The sequence below is a fragment of the Canis lupus genome, chromosome 20 (genome assembly GCF_011100685.1).
Source record: "Canis lupus familiaris isolate Mischka breed German Shepherd chromosome 20, alternate assembly UU_Cfam_GSD_1.0, whole genome shotgun sequence".
NCBI classification, from domain to species: domain Eukaryota; kingdom Metazoa; phylum Chordata; class Mammalia; order Carnivora; family Canidae; genus Canis; species Canis lupus.
Genome location: NC_049241.1, coordinates 24,556,848 through 24,583,392, shown reverse-complemented (window position 1 = coordinate 24,583,392; position 26,545 = coordinate 24,556,848). Strand labels below are relative to the sequence as shown.

At 35.8% G+C, this 26,545-nt stretch overlaps 1 protein-coding gene across 2 annotated transcripts in view; it reads left to right on the top strand.

The window, feature by feature from the left end:
• KBTBD8 (kelch repeat and BTB domain containing 8) overlaps nucleotides 1-26,545 on the top strand; it is a 91,480-nt gene that overhangs the window by 36,453 nt on the left and 28,482 nt on the right. The window contains exon 7 of one of the 2 annotated variants that reach the window (XR_005374774.1): nucleotides 9,416-9,556. The exons of the other annotated variant lie outside the window; for it this stretch is intronic. The gene's annotated coding sequence lies outside the window, so the exon portion shown is untranslated. Of the gene's footprint in view, nucleotides 1-9,415; nucleotides 9,557-26,545 lie in introns of those variants that run through there. 2 annotated transcript variants of the gene reach the window in all.

Here is a 26,545-nt window from a genome sequence, read left to right as displayed (position 1 = left end):
GTTATAGATAAGCCTGTAGACATAAATTAGGATTAGGTCACAAAATTAATTGTGAAGGAGTTTGGAATTTATACTGGGAGTCATGGGGCACCATTGAGGGATTTAAGCACTTTTTTTTTTTTTTTTTGTCATTCAAGAGCCACTCTATTATCATGGCTGTTATTAGATATTTGTTTATAGTGAGTCTCACTCATGGGATTGGAAAATAGTGCTTATTATGAATTACTATGAATTTCCACCAGTCATACAAAAGTTGAGAGAGCATCATTGTGGAAAGTTTGCTAGAAGTTTAAAAGCCAGAAGGAAAGATACCGTAATTCTTTGGCCCCTACCAGTCACAGGATAGTCTTTAAAAATGTGTATATTTATGTTACTGGAGTCTCTCCTGCCACAGAGTCAAGCATGAGCACCCACTCACACAAATCTGAAGCCGTGTTGGAGATCAATAGAAGACCACAATGAACCATTGTGCAGTTTCAACTGGGAAAAGGAAAAAGAGAGAAAAAGAGAAACCTCATATGTCTAGTGAAAAGAGGAATCATTCAAAGCTTCAGAACAGGCTTATTTTTTTTTTTAATTAAAAAATTTTTTTTAGTCCAGAGCCTTTTGAACATCTGGACAATTATAACCTCTCTTTTTAGAAATACGCACTTATCCTCCCAAATATTGCATCTAATTTCAGGGGTTCGCGGACCCTATAGAGATTCAGTGATTTCTCACATGATGCTAACGTTCCCCAAAATATCTAAAGGCTAGATTTATAGAGACAAAAATTTGCCAAAGGAAATACAGCACAATTTACAATCATCCAGAGAAAGCTTTGCATTTTTTAATCAATGAAGAATTCTTTCCAAAAAAGCTAAGATGCCACTTGTGTCATCTTGCAAAATATAAGTAATATTGCATCACAGCTAAAAAAGTCAATGGAAACAAGCAATTTTTCTTATGATCTATAATGAGGACAATATGTTGCTCTGGTTACAATAACCTCTGTGATGAACAATTTTGTACACCATGAGATTTCTGCTGATTCCTGTGAATGAAATCATTACTTTCTCTAAAAATAGTGATTGATTACAGTCTCAGTGTCTTAAAAATGGGAAGAAAGGGTGAATTGATCTTGCTTGTGCTCATTATTTTTTTTCTCTTCTACATTCAAGTACTGAACTGTCAATTCCCTTTACTCTCTTGCACTACAGATGTCCCAATTGCCTTAGTCAGGAAAGAAATGCCCCCCAAATACCCACACCATCATAAACATACACACATGGATACACACATCTCATCAGTTCTTTGGAGGAGATAATACATGCTTATTTAATGGTTTCTATCTCTAGTGACACCATCACCAATAACCCACTGTATTTTCTCCTTGTTTGTCAATACCCCCTTCATTTGTCTCACTTGTTAGTTTCTACAAAGAATCTGAGCATCTGTTTATCTCTAGTTCTCTCTGGGATTTCCAGTAATTTCTTCACTCAAACCAGATTCCATTATAACAATCTGAATGTCTGCTGGTGCTCTTTAGATTGGGGTTTTGTGGACTTTTTGAATCTAAGGCAGAAGAAGTTAATACCTAGTCAGAATCAAGCTGTCGACTGGGACTCAGGGTCTTCTTATAAGCTGATTGGTTGTTTGCAAAATTCATTTCCTTCTCAAGCTTTTCACATGTCTGGTTCCATCTTTAAACTAGTAAAGGTGGCTAGAATCCTTCTCATACTTCCCATCTCTCATCTCTTTCTGCCACATTTCTCTGACTCTAGCTAAAGAACGTTCTCTACTTTTAAAGGCTCATGGGATTAGACTGGGTAACACAGAGTACTCTCTATCTTACAGTTTCGTTTTTTTAAAAGATTTTATTTATTTATTTATTTATTTATTTATTTATTTATTTATTTATTCATGAGAGAGGCAGAGACACAGGCAGAGGGAGAAGCAGGCTCCTCGCAGGGAGTCCGATGCAGGACTCAATCCTTGGGCCCTGGGATCACCATCTGAGCCAAAGGCAGATGCTCAACCACTGAGCCACCTAGGCATCCCTATCTTAAAGTTTCTAACCTTAATTACTTCTAAAATGTCTCTTTGCCATGTAATATAACATACTTTAGAGTCCATGGATTAGGATTTGGACATCTATGGGGGCGGGGCATGATGCTACAGAAACCTACAGATAAAAATATATCATGGACATTCAGAGGAAGGGTGGGGTGATCAGTTCTAATTAGAACTGTCATGGAAGATCAAAACCACAAAGAGATATCACTTCACACTATTGAAGGGCTGCCATCAAAAGACAAGAGATAATGTGTATTGGCAATAATGACAAGAGAAAGGAACTACTGCACTGTTGGCAGAATGCAAATTGGTGCAGCCACTATGATAAACATGTATGTATGGATTTTCTTAAAAAGAATAGAACTATCATGTGGTCCAGCAATCCCACTTCTGTACATATTATTTCCAAAGGAAATGAAATCAGGATCCCAAACAGATATCTGCACTCCCATGTTCGGTGCAGCATTATTTGCAAGAGTCAAGATATGGAAATAACATAAGGATCCATCAATGAATCCTGAACAATGAACAAAGAAGATGTGATAAATATATATAGTAGAATATTTTTCAGCCCTGAGAAAGAAGGAAATCCTGCCAATTGTGACAACATGGATGGACCTTAAGGGCACTAAGTTCCCTTAAGTAAAGTAAAGTAATTCAGAGAAAGTCAGATAATGTATGATATCACTTATATGTGAAATCTGTAAAAGCTGAACTCATAGGATCAGACAATAGAATGATGGTTACCAGTATATGAGGTGAGGGCAGAGGAAATGGAGAGACACTGGCCAGAAGGTACAAATTTTCAGTTAGAAGATGAATCCATTTTGGGGATCTAATGTACAGCATGATCATATATAATCATATATATGATGATATTGTATTTTATACTTGAAAGGGATTAAGAAAATAGATCTTAAATATTCTCACCACAAAAAAGAAATGGTAGTTATGTGAAATGATGGTGGTGTTAGTCAACTCTAGAGGAGTGATGATTTTGCAACATGTAAGTATATCAGATGAATGTGTCATCCTCCTTAAACTTACACAGTGTTAATATGTCAATTAAAAATAAATAAATAAAGGGATGCCTGGGTGGCTCAGTGATTGGGCATCTTCCTTCAGCTCAGGACATGATCAGGAGTTCTGGGATCGAGTCCTGCATCGGGCTCCTGCATGCAGCCTGCTTCTCCTCCCTCTGCAAATGTCTCTGTCTCTCATGAATAAATAAATAAAATCTTAAAAAAAATAGGTAAAATTTTCTAAAACTGTTAGAAAAAGAACCATTATATAAGAACTATATAAAGGAGGTGGGACCTTGGGTTTCCGGCTGGGCCTTAAGTTTTGAGTAGAATTTTGACTGCTGGAGCTGAAGCTTGAGAGCATAGAGATCTGAACATGGGAAAGTATGAGAGTTTGGAAGAAATAGTGGCTAGTCAAATTTGGGGCATGAAAGATGAAAAAGTAGGTTGGAGCCAGGGAGTGGAGTATCTTAAATTATGGGTCAAAGGTTTACTCTTATTAAGAATATAACCTGTACCTTGAAGATATTAAATAAAAATAAATACTAAAATTAAAAAAAACGCATTTCTTAAGTGCTGCAAGTGAATTCTGAGAAAAGTCAATTTTGCAATGATTAGATAAATTTATCTGCAGAAAGCATAATGTTACTGATATGGTTTGGGTTGTGGGAAGAGTCTGACAATTGAGGAAGCCAAATGCAGAAAGAGCACCTCTTAGCAACTCCTAAATAAGGACTTCCCATTAAGGTTTTAATATTTTCTGTGAAATAAAGGCTTCAGATTTTACAGATGTTCATGTTCAATTATCATTGTGCCTGCTTTTACCACAAATATGAATGACTTGCAGGTTCTTTTCCCTTTTATTCATGAAAATAATCAAATGTGTTGTGATTTGAAAAACCTAGAGATAAAAATATTCAGAAGATGTAATAGAAGATCTTGTTTACAGCAGCAAAAACAAAGATAAAAGGGGATAAACAAAAAATATGCAAGACTTACATAAAGAAACCTTTCAAATGCTATCAAAGAATATGAAAAAAGACTTGAACTGATGGAAAGATGGATTATGTCCTAGATCAAGAAGACTCAATATCATAAAGATATTAATTCTTCCTATGTTAACTTAAAATTGAATGTTATAATACCAATAAAATACTGACAGTCTTCATTATTTTTTAAACTGGACAAACTGAATATAAAATTCACATGGCAAAATAAACAAGAATATCTCCAAATCAAAAACTCTAAAAAAGAAAAATTGAGGTGAAACTAACCATACCAGATAGTAAATCATACCCTAAGTTTCAATAATTTAAGTAATATGAAGATGCAGAAATAGACCCAAATACATGCTAAATGATAAAGAAATCAATGTAGGTTAGTGGAAAAAATGCAAATTCATCAATAAGTTAGTCAAAAAATCCAGTTGTATTGTGACAATTGGATGGCTATCTAGAAAGAAACTTTTATCTATACCTCACGCTGATCTACAGAGTACATTCCAAATGGATCAAAAGTGTAAATGTAAACCATGAAATCATAAAAGCACTAGAGCAATCTGTAAACAAAGTCCTTTGTGATCTTGGAAGATCAGAAGTTATAGAAGAAAAAGTGTGATTATATCAAAATTTTGTTTAGAAATGAAAGTAACATAAGCTAAGCCAAAACCTGTGAATTAATTGATACTATATTTGCAATAACATTTAAAATAATAAAAATATTAGAAACATTTAAGAATTTCCTCTGTGGGAACCAGTTAATCGTGTTTGATTCACATAATGGAATACTATGGGGAGATAAAAAAGAAAAATGGTGTTCTCTATGTATTGATATCAAAAGAACACCAAGATGTATTATGAAGTGAAAAAAGCAAAGTATAGACCACTGTTTTAGTATGCATCTTGTATATAAAAAGGGGAGACTGAAGATATATATTATTTGCTTGTATAGCGATGAAGAAACTTTGGAGGTATATATGAGAAACCAATAATAGTGCTGATCTTAAGGTTGAGAAATGGAGAGGAGACAATCACAGGTGATTGAGGTGAGGGTAGTATTTTCTTTTGAATCCCTTTTATTTATTTATTTTAATTTTAATTATTATTATTATTATTTTAATTTTTATTATTTTTAATATTTTATTTATTCATTAGAGACACACACAGAGAGAGGCAGAGACCCAGGCAGAGGGAGAAGCAGGTTCCCTGTGGAGGACTCAATGTGGGACTCCACCCCAGGACCCAGGATCATGAACTGAGCCAAAGGCATACATTCAACCACCTAGGTGCCCCCCCCCCCCTTTTTTAAAAAAGATTTTATGTATTTATTCATGAGAGACAGAGAGAGAGAGAGAGAGAGAGAGGCAGAGACACAGGCAGCGGGAGAAGCAGACTCCATGCAGGGGGCCCGATGCGGAACTTGATCCCAGGACCGCAGGATCATGCCCCGGGCCAAAGGCTGGCTCTAAACCACTGAGCCATCCAGGTGTCCCTAGGTGCCCCTTTTGAATCCCTTTTAATACCATTTTATTTTGTATTCTTGATTTAAAATTTTAAATAATAAAAAAGTCTAATAATATCTCTCTTTTTCCAGGCAACTCTAATTCATTTTATTAATTATCATAGGGAATATTGCTAACCACAGAATTCCTTCAAAGGAATGCTTAGTTTGACAAAGGTAAAGTCCTTCTGAGTTTTGGCTCTAATGGCTGTCATACCACTTCTGAATAATTGGTTACACTCTTGAAACTCACTGAATCCATCCACTGAATCCACCTGTAAAATGAAACTTGAGGGATCTGGTGAGCCATGCAGTGAGCTCTGGGGCCAGGAATTACATAAGTCAATCCATGACAAGGATAAAGAGCTGGTCAGTATAAATTACATACTACTCAAAGTTGGCCAGGCTCTGCATTCTGAATTTATTTCTCTCCTTGTCTGGTCTCAGTGAATCTATCTTGACCTCTTGCTTCTCCAGAGCCCTGGGAATTCTGACATGGTACAAAGGAGGGAAATAGGAAATTAAGTGGGGGCCAGAGGTCAGGGGAGGGCAGTTGCCATTCTTCCCTGTTATGTAAATAAATGGTACTTTTTGGTTAATGGGATACGCTGGAGAAACTGCCTTATAGCTCCATTTAAAACCATTTTAATATTGTGCTTAGGTGTCTTTCTTTAAAAAGTAAAATTCTTGGAAAAGAGGCCTGGATCCTTTCAAATAATGGCAAGGTGTGACTCTGAAGACCATTTGTGTGCGTATGGAGAGAAGTGGGCAGGCTTAGAATAAATGAAATTCCATTCCAATTAAAAAGGGATTCTTGGAAGCACCTCAAGCAAGCTAGAATTACTGTCATGCCTGTTGATGTTTTAATCTCTCCTATTCTATTGGCTGAAAGGCCTAGGAAGGAGCAGAGAAATAAGGCAAGTAATCTGAGAAAGCAAATGCTAGTGGATTTTTTTTTTCTTTATAAATTTTAAGTGGAAAGAGGCTGGCTGAAGCTGAGGTGGGATTATGGTATAAATGGTCTGAGAAGAACAAAGACTCTGGTGGTTTTGATAACTGACCATGGTGGATAAGATTTTAATTCCTTAAAGAAGCCCTAAAAAAATGAAGAAATCAGATTGCAAGGAACACACTCAGGCTCTGAAGGGGAACTCAAGGTTAAATAAAGTGAAAGCAACATTGCTGAAGATGAGTTAGAAAATATCCATTCTTACCTGGTGTCTTTCCGTTTTTTCTCCAAATTGTGCATCTTGTTTGAAGCGAGTATTTCTTCATGTTTCTGCTTTCTTGTTTAATAGAGAATTCTATTTCAGGCAAAGCCTGAGTAGAAAATGTAGCAAAATCCGGTGACTGACTTATTCATGCCTGTGGGAAGCTAGCCATTCAGATCTCAAAGCTAAGACAGCGCTCTGAATAGGATGACACTTCAGTCAAACAATGGGCATGGATCAGGAGACATTTAGAGGCCACTGACATGCTAGCGTGAACATGCAAGCCTACAAAATAACCTTGGCAAATACCAGAGAGTGTAAAAATACCTTTTTGTGGCGTCTGTGTCTTAGAGCATCACGCTGAAATGGACTGTTTTTGAGTAGCTGCAGTTTTCAAAATGAGAATGAGATCTTAGGACTTTAGAGCCTAAGTAATAAGAAAAGCAGCAAAAAAAACTTAGGAATGACAATTAAAGTACATTTCATGCTTAACTGTGCAACTTCAAAGCCGGTAATTTTAATCTCTGTATTAACACCACAATTTTCAATAGGTTGAAATGACAGTGGAATTCATTTTTCAAATGTCACCTTTTACAGAATCTGGGTCCATAAAACAAACAAAATATGGGGATTTTAGTAGTTTTAACCAATTTCATAAGTGCCCATTTTTATTTATTTATTTATTTATTTATTTATTTATTTATTTATTTATTTATGATAGTCAGAGAGAGAGAGAGGCAGAGACATAGGCAGCGGGAGAAGCAGGCTCCATGCACTGGGAGCCCGACGTGGGATTCGATCCCAGGTCTCCAGGATCACGCCCTGGGCCAAAGGCAGGCGCCAAACCGCTGCGCCATCCAGGGATCCCCATAAGTTCCCATTTTTAACAGTTTTTTATTTACTTCTAAAACCAGAGAAAATGACCAGGCTGTTTTGACAAACAGGATCATTTGAATGCCAGGGTTGTGATCTCAAGTAGTTATGACAGAGCCATTTTTATCATCTTTAACACTCTACGGATTTTTGTTTTTTTGTTTGTTTATTTGCAAGATAGAGGGAAAATCCTCTCTTACTAAATCAGAGCAAAGCAAATTAACACTTTTCTAAACTACTCCCTTTGCATTCTCAGCGTAGTGGGCAATTGAGTCTGAAATACAACAGAGGATGCCAAATGCTTTCCTGCATTTACTCAGTAACATTATCTAACTATTGCTCACACAATTAAGTAGATTAAGTGCTCAAATTTCAGAGAATTTGATAAAAATAATAATTTTTTGGAACAAATTGTTTAAAAACGTATAATGTGATGTTTGGTTTGTTTGTTTGTTTGTTTGTTTGTTTATTTAAAAAATCTTTTGTATAATGCTTGTCTCTATCAGGGGCACAGGTGGCTCAGTCCATTAAGCTGTCTGCCCTTGGCTGAGTCATGATCCCAGGGTCCTGAGAATTAACTTCCCTCCCCCACTGCCCTGTCAGGGTTCCTTGCTCAGTAGGGAGTCTACATCCCCCTCCCCCTCTGCCTCCCTCCCCACTTATGCTCTCCCTCTCTCAAATGAATAAATAAAATCTTTAAAAAAATAAAGTTTCAAAATAGTAAAATGGATTTCATTTTGTGTGTTAAGATTTGATTTCAGTGCTCATATTGTCTGCTGTTAGAAAGATGTTACTATTGCAACCTGCATAGCCTAATGAATAGTATTCATATTGTAAAAATTATTGGCAAGACACAAAAACTGATGCAAAATGTATAATCTAATGTGACGGACATGCACAGCCCCAAATAATTAATAAAAAAGACATGTATACAAAACCACATAAAAATTTTAAGATTAATGTTGCATTTACAAGAAGTTCAACTATATGCAAGAACTGTCAAAGTAAACATTATTTTGAAATTTTTACCTATATGATTTCATCAGAGTACAAGATCACACATTGATGTTCTGTAATGTGTTAAAATATGGTATTAGACACTTTTGAACAAGTGGGTTTGCGGGTCTGTTACAGTTTAAATAACATCTAAAATGTATGAAGTAAGGTTTGACTTCAACAATGATGCAACGTAGGAAGCACATTTTGAAATATCTTTTAAGATATCTCAATAGTGGAGTTAGAGTTTTGGGACCTAGGGTTGGAAACAATTAGTACAAGCCTAAAATCCTGAGCTTTCATGTTGGTGTATAAATCCCATAAATCTCTTAATCACTCCTAGGGCAAGCTTTCATCTAATTTTCCCAAGAGAGAGTTATCAAAGCAATTCTCTGAGTTGAATTAGGGCATGTTGGAGCTCTTTGGAGGATAGACTTCTTATAGTTCTCATAAATCAATATGTATCCCAGGCTTGCCTAATATAATAATTGTGTTAAATCCATTTTTTTTCAGAATGTTGTGCTATGACATTATCACAAAATGTTACCGCAAAATGGTTGAATTTCTTTTCCAAAAAATATAAAGTTAAGCCTTCTGTAAGTAAATCATAGAGGACATTTTATAAAGCTATCTCATAGTATGTTTTTGTGGCTTGGCCTTTAATGTTACCTCTTGTCTATATCATTTAAAGGTATTTTACTTAAGATGTCATGAACTGCAATAATTATTGATGATACAATGCCCTAACTTTCTCAGCAGGATGGCAATCCAGTCAGAAGCATAGAAAATGCTGATGTGTCTCCTTCCCATACCCAACGTGACTTAAAGAGGAAAATACTGGAGTACATAGTTACAGCCCTATTACAACTTTTACTTTGTATGTCAATTAGCATGAAATGGAACTCACTAAAAAAATGTATTGTCTTCATATTTCAGTGTATTCTCCTTCCTGGTGTTCTATTTCAGAAAAGTGATAAACTCTGGTTCCCATCTCCTAGTCAAACATAAGCAATGCAAAAGCAGTCACTTTCTTCTAAAGCATCCACACTAATGATCAAGCCATTTTTCAGTCTTGACTTTTAGTCACATTTTCTTCATTATGATAATTTATCAAGTAATCTGTGAAAACTAGTATCATAGCTCTTGCATTCTGCTAACTAGATGTGTGAGCTGTATGTACACTTTCCCATCTTCTTCATGTCTTGTCCTTACGTTGATCCGTGAAGTACTAAGGAAAATAAATCTTGAAAAAAAAAAAAAAAAAACCTATTGTGGTAAGAACACCTCGCATGAGATCTACCCCTTAACAAATTTTTAAGGGATCAATACATTATTGTTGAGTATAGGTACAATGTTGTATTCTTTATACCACTGTATTTTAGGAGCCATGCAAGGTTCCTTTTTTTTTTTAACATTTATGTATTTATTACAATTTTTAAAGTTTAAATTCAATTAACCAACATATAGTACATCATTAGTTTCAGATGTAGTATTGAATAATTTATCAGTTGCATATAACATCTAATACAACACCTAGTGCTCATGACATCATGCAAGGTTCCTGACTGGGTATAGTGGATAGTACCATAAGAAGACAAAAAGAAGTTCAGGAAGGTAGGCTCACTGGTAAGGAGCAGGGAATATATATTACTATATTACAGAGTTGAATACAGCTAAAGGACTAAAGGATTCTCTGGACAACCGGATTCAGCAGTCAAGTTTAGCCTTCTTGCTCAGATGTATTTTAGCTGGACAGAAAATTCTTATACAGTATCTATTAAATAAATCCGTCTACTGCCCAGATATGGGAAAACATTGTGTTAGCAGATTCTCAGTACTGTAGGAACTCCATTTTTCACCAAGGCATAATAAAGAGCTTTCTGCTAGAAAGCTAATCCTTGTTTACTGCTGACCTAGTGAGGGACTGGAAGAAGGTCTGTTAATTCGAATGAGAAAAAGCTGCATAATTATTTATTCTTGTTTTTAGAATGTACTTACACACACACACACACACACACACACATATATATATTTGAATTTGTCCTTCATTCTAGAAATGTCCATTACTTTACAAAAATAGTAAAACCACACTAAACTCAATAGTAGTTCGACTATGATTATCTGACTCAAAAGACAACAAATTTATGCTTCTCACTCTTTCTTTGCTGATCAGTTCTTCCAGTGTTAGTGTAGCGTCCCAGTGACTGAAGCAAAGTCACAGCCTTGAAAGAATTGATTTATGTCCTTGCATCTACTAGCCCCCACCTTCCTGGTCACGTAGGGAAAATGAAGTACTCTGCCATATATATTTCAACTTTCAGAAAAAAGAATTATTCACATACATTGGAAAGCTCTTAAATAAGTAGAGCAGATGGTACTGTCAAAAACATTTTGAAGGGATAACTTAGCATGATTCAACAGATATTCTCCAAAGGTAAGGTATCTAGGCTGTGCCTCATTTATCCCATCTTTCACAGGTAACATGGGGTCTAATAATTTTATCCATTCTTGCTTCCTCATTTGGCTTCACATAACATATAATTTTTTTCCCGGTGGATCAAAGACCTAAGTATGAAAAGCAAAACTTCTAAATTTTTTTTTTAGGAGTTAGAAGAATATTTTTTGATGTTGATTCATAAGGAACAAGATTATGCAAAAAGATTGACAGATTTGACTACATGAAAATGACAACTTGTAAATAAAAAACAACTGTAAACTAAGTTAAAAGACAATAACACATGGAAAGATATTTGCAAGATTTTAACAGAAATAGTGTCACTATCCAGAACCTATACATAATTCCTACCAAACAGGAAGAAGACAACATAATAGAAAGAGGCAAGATACATATGGATAGATAGATCTCTGATGCAAAAACCCAATAAACATGTTAAAAGATGCTCAACTTCACTAGGAATTTGGAGGATGCAAATTAAAACTACAATGACAGGGGGATCCCTGGGTGGCTCAGTGGTTTAGCGCCTGCCTTTGGCCCAGGGTGCGACCCTGAAGTCTCAGGATCACGTCCCACGTCGGGCTCCCTGCATGGAGCCTGCTTCTCTCTCTGCCTGTGTCTCTGCCTCTCTCTCTCTCTCTCTGTCTATTGTGAATAAATAAATAAAATCTTAAAAAAAAAAAACTACAATGACATTTCATGCTCTAAAATTTAATAGTTGATTCATACCAGATATTAGCCAGTATAAGGTAAAAGAGGAAAACTTTCCTGAACTCTTGGCAGAAGTGGAAATTAATACAACCACTTGGAAAAGTAAAGTTGGTAATAATTATTAAAGTTGAAGATAAGCATTCCTATTTTCAGGTATCTACCTTAACCCTTGTGCATGAACGTATGGAACACATGCAAACCATCATTACAGCAATGAGAACAACCAGGGGAATGGACACATAAGTGGTAGAAATCTACATGGCAGCTAAAATGAATGAATTTGTCTCATATGTATCAAAACATAATGTTGGGTGAAAATAAAGTCTCATTTAATGAAATTATTAAAATAAGCAGAAAAGTACACAGATTAATATGCTATATATTCAGGTGTCTATGACCCAGAATGTATAGATGTTAACTTTTGCTATGTCTGCTTTAGCAATTATTTTTAAAGAAATAAAATATTACAGACAAGTTTGAAACACCTTTTTTACTTCCTCTGGACCTCGCCCTTTCTGTGTTTCTCTCTCTAGAGGCAGCCTCTTTCCTGAGGATGGTTTGTATCTTATCTGTCCATATCTGTATATATTTGTACATAAATGATATTAAATATTTTATATAGATGGCATATTTTAGTAACTTCATAACTGACAAAATGGTAGCTATTCATCTTAAAGATAAACTAATAATGAGTTCAAAGACACAAATTCACCAACTTTCAAAACTTACCTCCCAAAATAACTATTGATAAAAGAAAATATCTTAAAAATTAAATAACTGACTTTTAAAATAATAAAAATGGAATATTATAGTAGGACTTATGGAATGTGGTCAGTATGTTCCTTAGGCAAAAATTGGATGCATTTACCTTAAGAATTAATTCAGAACAACTATTTTAAAACCTGAGGCAAGTAGCTGGAGGGAATGATAAAGATGACTGTAGAAAAAAATTGTTTAAAGATTTTATTTATTTATGCATTAGACACAGAGAGAGAGAGAGACAGAGAGAGAGAGACAGAGAGAGAGAGAGAGTCAGAGACACAGGCAGAGGGGGAAGCAGGCTCCATGCAGGGAGCCGGATGTGGGACTCGATCCAGGTCTTCAGGATCGCACCCTGGGCTGAAGGCAGTGCTAAACCGCTGAGCCACTAGGGCTGCCCAAAATGAGCATTTAAAAAAAAAAAAAAAAACTAAGAACAAAAGAATAAAACCTAGTAAGTGAAATTTTGAAGAAAAAAGATGTAACCATAGAGAAAACAGAATTAAAAATGAACAGAGAATACTATAGAAACTCTCCTATTAGGTTTAAATGGGCATTTTAATGAAATTTAATGCTCATTACCTATTTAAATATCTCTTTAAAACTAATATTCAAACTAATTATCTTTCGTAAATCAACAAGTTTCTATCTCAAATCTGTATCTAATGTCATACATAAGGATGAAATGCTAGAGGCATTTGTGTTAAATTAGAAATGAAACCAGAATTCTATACTTATCATTGTTCTTGAAATTCTAGAAGAGAAAAAAAAATCCAGAAAAACGTTGTATATGTGGGGTAAAATAGAATAAATTATTATTTGCAGGTGATGTATTTTTTAATTTTTATTTTTTTAAAGATTTATTTATTTATTTATTTATTTATTTATTTATTTATTTATTTATTTAACAGAGCAAGAGAGTACAAGCAGGGGAAGCAGCAGAGGGAGAGGGAGAAGCAGGCTCCCCACTGGACAGGAAGCCCAATGCAGGGCTCGATCCCAGGGCCCTGGGATCATTACTGGAGCTGAAGGCAGATGCTTAACTGATTGAGCCACCCAGGCGCCCCTGCAGTTGATGTATTTTTATTAAAACAACAACAACAATAACCCAACAGGATCAATTGAAAGTCTCTTAAAGTTGATAACAGTATAATAGCAATTGGAGATACATATATCTCCAATTATATACATCCAATCTTTCTATAAAATACGTATATGTTATATTTACACAAAAAGTATATTTTTACATATATTATATACCTATACATATGTATATACGTATATAATATGTATCTTAGTATATTTTCAACACATCAGTCAAAAAATATAATTGAAAAAGAAAAAGAATATTATACACACACACATCTACACACATCTCTCTCTCTCATTAAGAACAAGAACACTACCTTGGGATAAATGGCAATATTAATAAAATGTATGGGAAAAATACCCTACTGGTTAAAAGAATCAACTTGTATACACTAAGAAAAAGCAGATATCACATGTTTTTAAAAAGGAGGAATAAATATTGGAAGGGAAATTTTTATTCATGAATTAAAATATTAATACATTCAGTTTTTTCATTTGACAAAATGATTCTAAAATTGATCTTGAAGATTAAATGGGTGAGCCTACAGCCCGGTGCCTAAGGAATGGTAAATACTCCAGCTATTGGCTTTCTTAACACGGCAACCGGCAATATTAAAGTTACTGATCTAGTCTCAGCCAACCTGGACCTGGCTAGAAACAACTGAAGGCACATTCTCTCCAGTCAGACTTGCTCTTGAGAGGAAAACTGAAAAAGGGGTTGTGTCTCATATCCATCAGCAGTAGACCAGAATTTTCACCTGTGGTCATGCCATTCAGAGAATACTCTTTAGCATTGAAAATGAACTAAATGCAGCCATATTCATTAAAGATAAACCTCAAAAGACATAATGGTAGGAAAAAAAGTAACTCCCAGAGGAATCTAAGCAGTATCCTTCCATTTAGATAAAGCTCAAAACAGAAATGCTAAACAACATAGTGTTTAGAGATACACAAATAGAAAGGAAACTTTTAAAGAAGAGGAATGATTATCACAAAAGCCAGAAGAGTGGTTATCTCTGGGAGCAGACTGGGTCTGTATTAACAGTCACATACAGAGGCCTTCTAAGACATTGGCATGTTCACCATCTTGAGTGATCTGTAAATATGTATTTTCTATATTCTTTTGTATGCATGATATACTTTATTTTATTTTTTTTTTTATTTATGAAAGTCACAGAGAGAGAGAGAGAGAGGCAGAGACACAGGCAGAGGGAGAAGCAGGCTCCATGCACCGGGAAACCAACGTGGGATTTGATCCCGGGTCTCCAGGACCGCGCCCTGGGCCAAAGGCAGGCGCCAAACCGCTGCGCCACCCAGGGATCCCTGCATGATATACTTTAAATTGGGGGGGAAATGGAGAAATGGTATGAAAAATAAGAATTAGAACATCCTTCTTTCTCTGTATAATATCTGCATCTTAATTTTCCTAACCAAAGCATCACAATTAATTACACCTTTACCTATCTCTTTTGTAGAGATATCAGTTGGTCCCTTTCTATCTTTTGCCACAGTTATTTTTTTTTTTAAAGATTTCATTTATTCATTCATGAGAGACAGAGAGAGAGGCAGAGGCAAGGCAGAGGGAGGAGAAGCAGGCTCAAGGCAGGGAGCCTGATGCGGGAATTGATCCTGGGACTCCAGGATCACGCCCTAGGCCAAAGGCAGGCGCTAAATGGCTGAGCCACCCAGGGACCCCCATTGCCACAGTTTTTTTTTTTTTTTAATTAAAAAATACTATTTATAAATTCACAGGGAGTTGCAAAGATAACACAGAAAGGTTCAGGTATCCTTACCTGTGTTTCCTCAATGGTTATGGCTTAGAGTTAGAGTACACTTTCAAATCAGTAATGAGACAATATGTGTAGAGGTCTCCCATTTTATTATAGGTATAGATTTGTTTTTGGCTTTTACAAATAAAACTGCTACGAACAATCGTATATAGGTGTTTGGGTGTATGTACGTTTTAATTTGCTTGGGACAAATACTCAGGAGCATAATGCTGGATAATGTGGCAAATATATGATTTTTTTTTTAAGACATGGCCAAATAATTTTCCAGAGAGGCTGTACCATTTACATGTATACTAGCAATGTATGGGAGATCCATTTTCTATGGGTCTTCACCAGTCTTGTCACTATTCTATCAAATTTTCCCATAGGTCCACAGTAAGAGCTCACTGCAGTATTAATTTACATTTCTGTAATGGCTTGTTGTGCTATTTTCCTATTGCTGCTATAACAAATAATCACAAACTTAGTGCCTTAAAAGAACAAATTCATTATCTTATGACTCAGGAGGGAGGTCAGAAATCTAAAATGGGTCTGTAGGGCTATGTTACTTCTGGAGGTGCTAGAGGAAAATCTGTTTCCCTCCTCTTTTCAACCTCTAGAGACTGCCTATAATTTCTTGTCTTGGGTCCTTTCTTGTCTTTGAATCTTATCATGGCATCTCTCTTCTCCTTTTTTTTTTTTTAAGATTTTATTTATTTATTCATGAGAGAGAAAGAGAGAGAGAGAGAGAGAGAGAGAGAGATTGAGAGGCAGAGACACAGGCAGAGGGAGAAGCAGGCTCCATGCAGGGAGCCTGATGTGGGACTTGATCCTGGGTCTCCAGGATCACGCCCTGGGCCAAAGGCAGGCACTAAACCGCTGAGCCACCCAGGGATCCCCGCATCTCTCTTCTCTTATCTAGGCTCCTCCTTCCCTTGTGATTACATCAGGCCCACCTGCATAATGCAGAGCCACCATATCTCAAGATCTTTGATAACTTAATCACAACTGCAATGTTCCTTTTGAATATAAGATAACATATTCCTCGGTTCTGGACATCAAGATGATGGGCATTTCTGTCTACCAGAGCTCATAATGTTGAGCACCTTCTCATGTGTTCATTTGCCACCCATATATCCTCCTCAGGGCTCTCTTTTGTCATCTTCTACAAAGATTGTTTGGGTTTTGTTTTGTTTTGCTGTTGAGTTACGAGAGTACTTGGTATATTTTAGATCTTGTCAGATTTGAATATGGTCCTTGTCAGATATCTTTGAGTCTGTACCTTGTCTTTTCATCTTCTTAACAGAGTCTTTTACAGAGCAAAGGATTTACAATTGCTTTGATGGAGCCCAATTTATCGATTATTTTTTTTCTTTAGGAATCATGCTCTTGGTATCAAGTCTAAAAAGTCCTTGCCTACCCCTAGATCATGAAGATTTTCTCTTATATGAAAAAATCTCTTATAGTTTTAGATTTTATGTTTCAGTCCATGATCTGTTTTGACTTACTTTTTTATAGAAGGTGTAAGATTTAAATCATAGTTCTTTTGCTAACACTTTGTTTCTTTGCTGAAACTTTCCATTATTTCATCTGTTTCAAGTGTGTTTGTAATTACTTAGAAATGTTTTCATGGGGATCCCTGGGTGGCGCAGCGGTTTGGCGCCTGCCTTTGGCCCAGGGCGCGATCCTGGAGACCCGGGATCGAATCCCACGTCGGGCTCCCGGTGCATGGAGCCTGCTTCTCCTTCTGCCTATGTCTCTGCCTCTCTCTCTCTCTCTCTCTGTGTGACTATCATAAATAAATAAAAATTAAAAAAAAAAAAAAAAAAAAAAAGAAATGTTTTCATGATGGCCACTTTAAAATTCTTGTCGATAATTCTAACATCTGTGTCATCTTGGTGTTGGCATATGCTGATTGTCTTTTTTTATTCAAGTTGAGATTTGGTCTTTTGTATAACCAGTGGTTTTTGATTAAAGTCATATTGCCATTCCCTAGGTTTGAGTTCTTTAGCCTGTCTGCCTTTTTCTCTCTACCTTTCAGACTCTTCTTCTGTCTGTTTTATATATTATGTCCACGGGTTGTAGATGTGCTTAGCAGGAGAAACAGAGACAGTTATGTCTATCTTTAAGAAGTGGAAGTCTCCACAAATTACTTTTAATGGCATTTTGGTTATTGAACATCAGTGCACTGGGGTTTATAATTTTGAAATTTACCTCCAAAATCATACGATATAGATGTATTTTGTATTGAAGGAGTTTTTAAAATTAATTAATTAATTTAAAAAAGATTTTATTTATATGAGAGTGAGCAAGAGAGAAAGAGAGAGCACAAGCAGGAGGAGAGGCAGAAGGAGAGGGAGAAGCAGATCCTCCTGCAGAGCAGGGAGCCCGATGCCAGGCTCAGTCCCAGGACCTGGGGACCATGACCTGAGCTGAAAGCAGATACTCAACCGACTGAGCCACTCAGGCACCTCTGGATTGAAGGGGTTTTAGATATTAATAATTAATGCAACTTCCAATATCTTCCTAGATAGTCCTAAGAGTTTTCAAAGTCAGTTGATTCAGAAAAAGTTAAGTATTCTAGCATTTTATGTGAATCTCACCCATATAATACCCTAACCCATATATCTTTAACCAGAGTTGTCATGTTTGGTTGTATAGATTGTGTACTGCACAACTCCATGGTGTAGGGTGCATTCACAATGTTTTCTATTGTAAATAGGATACAGGAAAGGAAAAATTATCATAGTACCTGGCTTCTAGTCCACCATCACCTTTTACGGTCTTCAATAATCTTAAGTATTCTTATTTGGTTTACTAGAGCAGAATGACTTGTTCAGAGTTATCCAGCAATCCTCAGGTGCAAAGTTAATTGGATTCTAAATCTCCAATCCTCTCTCTTCCTTCCATACATAAACACATTGCTTAAAAAGGACCACTGGGAGCCCTAGACTTTTTAAAGGCTGCAGTGATAGAGACAAAAGGAAGTAGAGGGAGGGGATTCACAGCTGACAGCAAGGTGATATTTCCATTAGGATTTTCTTCCATTTCAAGTTCCAATTGGAGGCCTACATACGTCTGGCTTGGGTAAGGAGCAAGTAGGTCCCAGCCTCATTTTTAGACTCTCACTATATTCTCATGGGTTGGAGGTTCCATAAGGGAAGTGATAACACTTTACTCCCACCCTGCCTGAGAGGGGGGTCAGAAGAGTTGCCATTGAGGGGAAAGAAATGCTGTGAAAGCCAGCAGTGCAAGAGAAGGCTAAATGTTTTTCTCTTCTCTCCTGTTCAAGTGGTACATAAGTAGGAATATAATCCTTTCATTTTTATCTGTGTGTGTGTGTGGGGGGGGGGCAATGACATATGGAGTAAAGTATGGGGATAGCATTTATATTTTAAAGCAGGAAGCATAAGCATCTGTACAAAGGACTTTGCATTTTTACCTTAAAAATACAAAAGTACCTGAAGAAGGAGAAATATGTGAGTAAATGTGGTATCTTGATTTTTTTTTTTTTACTAATATTACTGACAACTACAAACAACACTAAACTAAAAGATCAATTAAATGGAAGTGCCAATGTGTTCTAAATAACTGAATTTATAATGTAAAATATCGATTTTTCAGGGATATCTCTAAACATTCTTGGAAGAATCAAGTATTTCTTGGCAGTTAAAAAACATTCATTTAAAAGGAATATGACAAATTAATTACAAATTAGTTTTAATTACTAGCACCTAGAGACCCCAAACTTATAAACAGTACCTATTTATAAATAACTAAAATCAAAGAGACTATTTTAATTTTAATTTGTTTAATTTTTAAAAATATTTAATTTATTTATTCATGAGACACAGAGAGAGAGGCACAGACACAGGCAGAGGGAGAAGCAGGCTCCATGCAGGGAGCCTGACGTGGGACTTGATCCCAGGTCTCCAGGATCAGGCCCTGGGCTGAAGGCGGCTCTAAACCGCTGAGCCACCAGGGCTACCCCAAAGAGACTATTTTTAAAGTAGTTTTTGTAAATCATATCTTTCTGGCACTAGCTTAAAATAATGAAATTTTACTTTATCTCAAACTCAAATTCTGATAATGTAGAAGTCAGTTTCTCTGGGTCTCAGGACTATAAAATGGATGCTTGCCTGCTTTAGCCATTTAATAAGATAACTGTGAATGTAAAATCATGTAGGAATTTGGAAAGTATTTTAAAGAAATGTGTAAGTGATTGTCAATTTATGCTATTGACTTAAATATTCTTAAGATTAAGGCCAAAAACGAACATGAACTAGAAAGCATTACACAATCTGGACCCCCTTGTCTACCCTGCCAACATCAACCCCATGGCTCACTCTCTCCGACATGGCACCACTCTATGGCTGGAGCATGTGGGGACCACCTACATGCTAACTCTTTCCTCCCCCAGAGCAGAAATGGTTGTAGGCAAATAATATGAACAATTCTAGGAATTGGCCTCAGAGATATCCTGCACTGAGAATGATTTCAAGAAACAGAAAGAAGAAGGTCATATGTTAATGACATTGCAATGACAAAGTCCAGTGACACTTGGCCTTTATGCTTCCCTTTAACTAATTGCTGTTGCAGCTATTGCTGGAGGGGGCGTTTATCCTCTTAGGTAGAATTCTCCTTAACTGTTGCATAACAAGGATTCTTTAAGGGCCCTTTAGACTTAAAGCAAAGAAAGCAAGGCCAATGCCATGGGCAATGGGACAGATGAAACCAAATTTTATCAACTGGAAAAACATATGGCTCCTTTAATATTGATAGTTTTATAGACTTTACATTTTAAAGTATGGAACTCTGCTAATTTTCTTGGTGGGAGATGTGAAGATCACTCTAACTCTTTCCCTTCTGAATTAGCTTGCTGGGGATGCCATAATAAATACCACAGACTGTGTGGCTTAAAGGACAGAAATTAATTTTTTTCACAATTTTGGAAGCTAGAAGTCCAAGATCAAGATATTGGTTGGTTAGTTTCTTCTGAACCTCTCTCCTTGCCTGGCAGATGGTCTTTCCTCATGTCTTCATGTGACATTTCCTCATGTGTGTCTATTCCTATCTTGTCATCATTAAGGACCCTAGTCATATTGGATTAGGACCTACCTTAATGACTTCTTTTCATTTAACTGCCTCTTTAAAGGCCCTGCCTCCAAATATTATCTGAGGTATTAGGAGTTTGGATTTCAACATATGAATTTTGGGGCAACACAATTCAGTCTAATAACACCTCTCAAAGCTATTTCTGATAGGTCAGTTAGGCCATTTCAATGAACCATTCATAGTAACTTCTCAAGCATTAGTACCTTGATGGATATGGTTTCTATTCCTTGGACTTGACTACTGGCAAAATTCTCTTGGTCAGCTTTTAATTCTGTATGACAACAGTATGGTAATTCTGTATTTCAAAATACAGATCTCAAGATCATGTAGATTAGTATAAATTTTCCAAAACCTATACACATTCAGTAGTGTATCGTGTTTTTGTTATAATGGCTTTATAGAGATATAATCCATGTGCCAAAAAATTTCACATTTAAAGTGTAGAATTCAGTGACTTTTAATATATCCACAAAGCTGTGCAACCTAATTCCAGAAAGTTTTCATCCCCTGACCCTGCAAAAAAAAAACCCTCACGTTTGTTAGCAATCACTTCCCTCTTCCTCTTCCTCTAGCCTTTTGTAACTATTAACCTATTTTTCTGTCTTTATAGAGTTGTCTATTTCACAGAAATGGAATCATACAATATGTATGTGACTGTTTTCTTTCATTTAGCATAATGTTTTCAAGGTTAATGCATTTTGTAGCCTGTAACAGTATGTCATTCCTTTTTGTTGCCAAATAATATTCTATTGTATGGATATATGACATTTTGTTTGGATGTATCATATTTTGTTTATTCATTTACCAGGTGGAGGACATTTGTATTGTTTTCACTTTTCGCCTATTATGAATAATGCTGCAGTGAATATTCATGAACAAGTTTTTGTGTGGACATATGTTTTTAGTTATCTTGGGCATAAACTGAAGAGTAGAATTACGAGGTCATATGGTAACTATGTTTACATTTTGAGGAACTGCCAAATTGTTTTTCAAAGTGACTACAGCATTTTACATTTCCACCAGTAAGGAATAAGGGTTCTAAAAGCTCCACATTCTTGCCAACACTTGTTATAGCCCATCCTTTTTATTTTAGACATTGTGGTGGGTTTGAGAGCATGCACTATATGATTTCCATTCTTTTAAATTTGTTAAGGTGTGTTTTATGGCTCAGAATGTGATCTATCATAGTGAATTTTCAAAGTGAGCTTGAGAAAAATGTACAATCTGCTGTTAGTGGATGAATTTGTCTATAGATGTCCATTATAGCAAATTGATTGATGGTGCTGTTGAAGTCAACTATGCCTTTATGGATTTTCTATCTGCTGGATCTGTCCATTTCTGATACAGGGGTGCTGAATTCTTCCAGTAACGAGTGGATTTCTCGATTTCTTCTTGAAGTTGTATCAGTTTTTACCTGAGAATTTAGGCATATACCTATTAAGGATTATTTTTTAATATTTTATTTATTTATTCATGAGACACACACACACAGAGAGAGAGAGAGGGAGAGAGAGAGGCAGAGACATAGGCAGAGGGAGAAGCAGACTCCATGCAGGGAGCCTGATGCAGGACTCGATCCCGGGACTCCAGGATCATGCCCTGAGCCGAAGGCAGATGCTCAACTGCTGAGCCACCCAGGTGACCCCTTATTAAGGATCATAATGTCTTCCTGGATAATTGACCACTTTATCATTATGCAATGCCCATCTCTATCCCTGATAACTTTCTTAACTTTGAAGTCCTCTCTGTCTGAAATTAACAGAGCTACTTCAGCTTTCTTTTGACCTGAGTTAGCATGGCATATGATTATACTTTTACTTTTAATCCATATGTGTCTTTATATTTCAAGTAGGTAACTTGAAGATACATTATAGTTTGTCTTATTTTTTGACCCACTCTGATAATCTCTTTTTCAATTGGTATATTTAGACCACCGACACTAAAATGATTACTGATATAACTGGTCTAATATCTACCATATTTGTTACTGTTTTCTGCCCTGTTCTTTGTTTCCAATTTTGTCTTCCTTTCTTTTTCTGCCTTTTGTAATTTTAATTAGAGATTTTGTATGTTCGTTTTTCTCCCTTTTCTTAGCATATCGATTCTACTTGCATTTTTTAGCTTCTTTTTTTAGTAGGTGTTCTAGAGTTGCAATATACATTTGCAACTAATCTAAGTCTACATTCAAATAACACTCTACCACTTCATGAGTAGTCCCAAGTTAACATCTATTTCTTTGTGTCCTCTTCAATCTCTTTCATAAGAGTTCTACAGTTTTCAGGGTATAGATCTTTCACTTTAGTTAGATTTATTCATAAGTATCTAATTGTTTGTGGTGCAATTGGGATTGATTTCTTTATTTCTTTTTCTGCGGTTTTGTTATTGGTGCATAGAAATGCAATAGATTTCTGCACATTGATTTAATATTCTGTGATTTTGCTGAACTCATGTATCAGTTCTAGCAATTATTTGGTAAAGCCTTTCAGGTTTTCTACACGGAGTATCATGTCGTCTGCAAATAGTGGAAGTTTGACTTTTTTCCTTGCCAATTTGGATGCCTTTCATTTCTTTTTATTGTCTGATTGCTGAGGCTAAGAGTTCTAATACTATGTTAATTAGTAATGGTGAGAGTAGACATCCTTGTCTTGTTCCTGACTGTAGGGGAAAGGCTCCTGGTTTTTCCCCACTGAGGATGATATTAGCTGTGGATCTTTCGGATGTGGACTTGATGATGATGTTCCATCTATTCCTACTTTGTTGAGCGTTTTTATCATGGATGGATGCTGTATTTTGTCAAATGTTTTTTTTCTGCATCTATTGACAGGATCATAGGTTCCTTATCCTTTCTTTTATTAATATGGTGTATCACATTGATTGATTTGGGAATATTGAGCTACACTTGCAGCCTAGGAATAAATACCACTTGATCATGGTGAATAATTCTTCCGATTTGCTAATATTTTATTGAGAAGTTTTGCATTCATGTTCATCAGGAATATTGGCCTGTAATTCTCCTTTTTCAGTGCGGTCTTTGGTTTTCGAATCAAAGTAATACTGGCTTCGTAGAATGAGTTTGTAAGTTTTCCTTCCATTTCTATGGAAGTTTGAGAAGAATAGGTATTACCTCTTCTTTAAATGTCTAGTAGAATTCTCCTGGGAAGCCATCTGCCCAGTACTTTTATTTGTTGGGAGATTTTTGATGACTGATTCAATTCCTTGTTATGGGTCTGTTCAAATGTTCTATTTCTTCCTGTTTCAGTTTCGGTAGTTTGTAAGTTTCTAGAAAGCTGCCCATTTCTTTCAGGTTGCCCAGTTGTTGGCATATAATTTTTCCTGCTTTTCTCTTATCATTGTTTGTATTTCTGTGGTGTTGGTTGTGTTCTCTCCTCTTTTATTTGTGATTTTATCTATTTGGGTCCTTTCTTTTTTCTTTTTGGTAAGTCTGGTTAGAAATTTACCAATTTTATTAATTCTTTTGAAGAACTAGCTCTTAGTTTCATTAATCCACTCTACTGGGTTTTTGTTCTTTATCATTTATAATCTTTATTATTTCCCTGCTTCTGCTGGCTTTAGGCTTTATTTGCTATTCCTTTTCCAGCTTCTTTAGGTGTAAGGTTAGGCTGTATATTTGAAACTTCTTTTCTTGAGGTAGTCCTGTACTTTTAGGATTGCTTTGGCCATATCACAAATGTTTTGGGCTGTGGTGCTTTCATTTTCATTTGTTTCCATGTATTTTTTTAATATCCTTCTTTAATTTCCTTGTTAACCCATTCATTCTTTAGTAGGATGTTCTGTAACCTCCATTTATTTGAGGTCTTTCCATTTTTTTTCTTGTGGTTGGCTGTTTTATAGCATTGTGATCTGAAAATATGCACAGTATGATCTTGATCTTTTTCTCCTTGTTGAGGGCTGATTTGTGACCCAGTTTGTGATTTATTCTGGAGAATGTTCATCGTGTACTCAAGAAGAATGTGTATTCTGCTGCTTTAGAATGAAATGTTCTGAGTATATCTGTTAAGTCCATCTGGTCCAGTGTGTCACTGAAAGCCCTTGTTTCCTTGTTAATTTTCTGCTTAGATGAGCTCTCCATTGCTGTGAATGGCGTGGTAAAGTCCCCTACTATTACCATATTATCACCAAATGAGTTTCTTTATGTTTGTTATTAATTGATTTATATAGTTGGGTGCTCACAAGTTGGGGGCACAAATATTTACAATTGTTAGATCTTCTTGATGGATAGACCCCTTAATTATGATATAATACCCTTCTTCATCTCCTGTTATAGTCATTGTTTTAAAATCTAGTTTGTCTGATATAAGTATGGCTACTCTGGCTTTCTTTTGACATCCATTAGCATGATAGATGGTTCTCCATCCTCTCACTTTCAATCTACAAGTGTCTTTGGATCTAAAATGTGTCTCTTATAAGCAGTATATAGATGGATATTGTGTTTCTTAATCCATTCTGATACTCTATATCTTTTGATTGGACCATATAATCCATGTACATTCAGAGTGATTATTGAGCGATAGGAATTTAGTGCTACTGTGTTACCTATAAAGTTGGTGTTTCTGGTGATGTTCTTTGGCCCTTTCTAGTTTTTGTTGCTTGTGATCTCTTTTTTTCTCCACTCAAAGAGGGGAAAATTTTTTTTGCAGGGCTGGTTTAGTGGTCGTAAACCCCTCTAGTTTTTGTCCAGAAACTCTTTATTTCTCCTTCTATTCTGAATGATAGCCTTGCTGGATAAAGAATTCTTGGCTGTTTATTTTCCCCACTCATCACATTGAATATTTTCTTCCATTCCTTTATGGCCTGCTAAGTCACTGTGGCTAGATACACTGTGAACCTGATCTGTCTTCCCTTGTAGGTAAAGGACCTTTTCTCTTTTGCTGCTTTCAGGATTCTTTCCTTGTCTGTGTATTTTGAGAACTTGACTATAATATGCTTTGGTGATGGCTGGCTTTTGTTGAATTTAATGGGAGTTCTCTGTGCTTCTTGTATTTTGATGTCTGTGTCCTCCAGATTAGGGAAGATTTTAGTTATGATGTGTTTGAAAAAACTTTCTGCCCCTTTATTTCTCTCTTCATCCCCTGGAACTCCTATAATGTGAATGTTAGTACATTCTGCTAAGTCACTGAGTTCTCTAAGCCTACCTTCGTGGTCCATTACCTTTCTTTCCCCATTCTCTTTGCCTTCATTATTTTCTATGATTTTATTTTCTATATCACTGATTTGCTCTTCTGCTTTGCCATCTCGTATTTATGGCCTCCATTTGTGTTTGCATCTCAGTTATAGCATTTTTAATTTTGGCCTGACTAGATTTTAATTCTTTTATCTTTTTATCTTCTATGCTTTTCTCAAGCCCAGCTAGCATCCTTATAATGTTTTAAATTCTAGTTCAGACATCTTACTTATATATATATTGATTAAACTCCTGGCTGTGAGTTCTACCTTGAGTTCTTTCTTTTGGAGTGAATTCCTGCATCCTGTCATTTTGTCCAGAAAAGAAAAGAAATAAGAGAAAAAAGAACAATAAAAACAAACCAAAATAAAACAAAAACAAAGAAAAAGAAAACAACAACAACAAACCCCAAGAAAAAACAAAAACACAAAATAAGAAAACCAGAAAAAACCCTCAGTCCTCGGTATGTTTTGGTCAGCTGTTAAAAGAATCTAGATCCTAAATGACAAAATAAAATAAAATAAAACGAGAGTAGACAAGTACATATATGTATATATGAAAAATATTTATATTTATATATAAATAAAATTTAAAAAATCAAGAAACAAAAAAGGATCGGAAAATATAAGAAAATAAATGAAAAAATAATAAAAATAAAAGAAATAAAGAATAAAAGTAAAAGGAAGCTCAATCCTATTTCCCCTAGAGCTGAGGCTTTTGTAGCACTCTATGATCAGTTAACCTGATGGAGCTAGCTGTTTGTGCCGGTCTTCTGGGTGAGGGCCCTGCTCTGCTCAACCTCAGGCTGA